The sequence below is a fragment of the Anabrus simplex genome, chromosome X (genome assembly GCF_040414725.1).
Source record: "Anabrus simplex isolate iqAnaSimp1 chromosome X, ASM4041472v1, whole genome shotgun sequence".
In the NCBI taxonomy this organism is placed as follows: Eukaryota; Metazoa; Arthropoda; class Insecta; order Orthoptera; family Tettigoniidae; genus Anabrus; species Anabrus simplex.
Genome location: NC_090279.1, coordinates 96,892,333 through 96,893,673, shown reverse-complemented (window position 1 = coordinate 96,893,673; position 1,341 = coordinate 96,892,333). Strand labels below are relative to the sequence as shown.

The 1,341-nt window shown below is 45.6% G+C and overlaps 1 non-coding gene across 1 annotated transcript; it reads right to left on the bottom strand.

Annotated features, from left to right (window-relative positions):
* Positions 1-1,004: 1,004 nt before the first annotated feature.
* On the bottom strand, positions 1,005-1,081 carry TRNAA-CGC (transfer RNA alanine (anticodon CGC)). The gene has a single exon. It is a non-coding gene; the product is annotated as a tRNA-Ala (tRNA).
* Between the last annotated feature and the right edge of the window lie 260 nt (positions 1,082-1,341).

The following is a 1,341-nucleotide window of genomic DNA, read 5'->3' as shown; positions in this document are numbered from 1 at the left end:
GTGCGCAGTGGAAATTGTAGTGTGTTTGAACGATAATAGACAGAGGGCGCACGGCTCGCTAGACTGACTGCTGCTGCGCTGGGCGTTCGCAAACGGCTGTCTGCCATTTCAACTTACTGGAGAAAGACGCTCTGTAATGTCTCCGACATCATCTTGCTGTTGGCTTTACGTCGCACCGACATATATAGGCCTTATGGCGACGATAGGAGAGGAAAGGGCTAGGACTGGGAAGGAAGCGGCCGTGGCCTTAATTAAGGTACAGCCCCAGCATTTGCATGGTGTGAAAATAGGAAACCTAGGAAAACCATCTTCAGGACTGCCGACAGTGGGGTTCGAAACACTATCTACCGAATACTGGATACAGGCCGCACTTAAGCGACTGCAGCTATCGAGCTCGGTATATCATCTTCGAAGATGAAACTTGTTATAACGGGTATTGGGTAAAATAATCGGATGCATCCCTGTCAGGGATCGGGTATAGTAAATACGTACCGCAGAGTTGTTTAAAAGGAAACGGTGTAGTGTTCATCTGAATATTGTATTAGTTTAAATGTAGTGTTAATTTCAGGTGTGTTACATGTTTGTCCGGGTTTTTAGTATGACGTACCAACAACTAAACTTATCGAAACAGACTTTCAACGTATTAGGTCGTGTTACGTACATGTAGTACGTGTTAAAGAGATGTTAAGTACAGAACAAAAATGGCCAGCCGGACACCAGTGGGATCCGAACCCACAACCTCCCGATTGCGCGTCGGTTGCTCTATCAATTGAGCTATGGTGGCCTAGGCCATCTTTGTTCCTTTTGAAAGGATCTGAGCTACAGGTCTGGCACTGCTGCTAGCACACTGTAGAGTGCGTTTAAGTCATCCGTTGTGGGGCATGTCAATGAATATTGAATTTTCACGACCGCATTGTAATCGAAACAGACTTTCAACGTATTAGGTCGTGTTACGTACATGTAGTACGTGTTGAAGAGATGTTAAGTACAGAACAAAAATGGCCAGCCGGACACCAGTGGGATCCGAACCCACAACCTCCCGATTGCGCGTCGGTTGCTCTACCAATTGAGCTATGGTGGCCTAGGCCAACTTGGGCGATGAAGCGGGGGCACAGATTGCACGCAATGTTTAATTATTCTTTTCGTTGCTATGGTAGTCAAATGTGGTAGTTACTGTTGAAAATGGACGTCGCTGTGGACCTGACAGAGTTCACAATCTCTTTCCGACAACTGGTGATCTCAATTAAGGTACGTCCAGTGTCGGTATAAATGTTCCTTTTTTCCATATCCTTCTTTATGTGCGTGTATGAAATAATTTTCCAGCATTTATTTTCCCTGGAC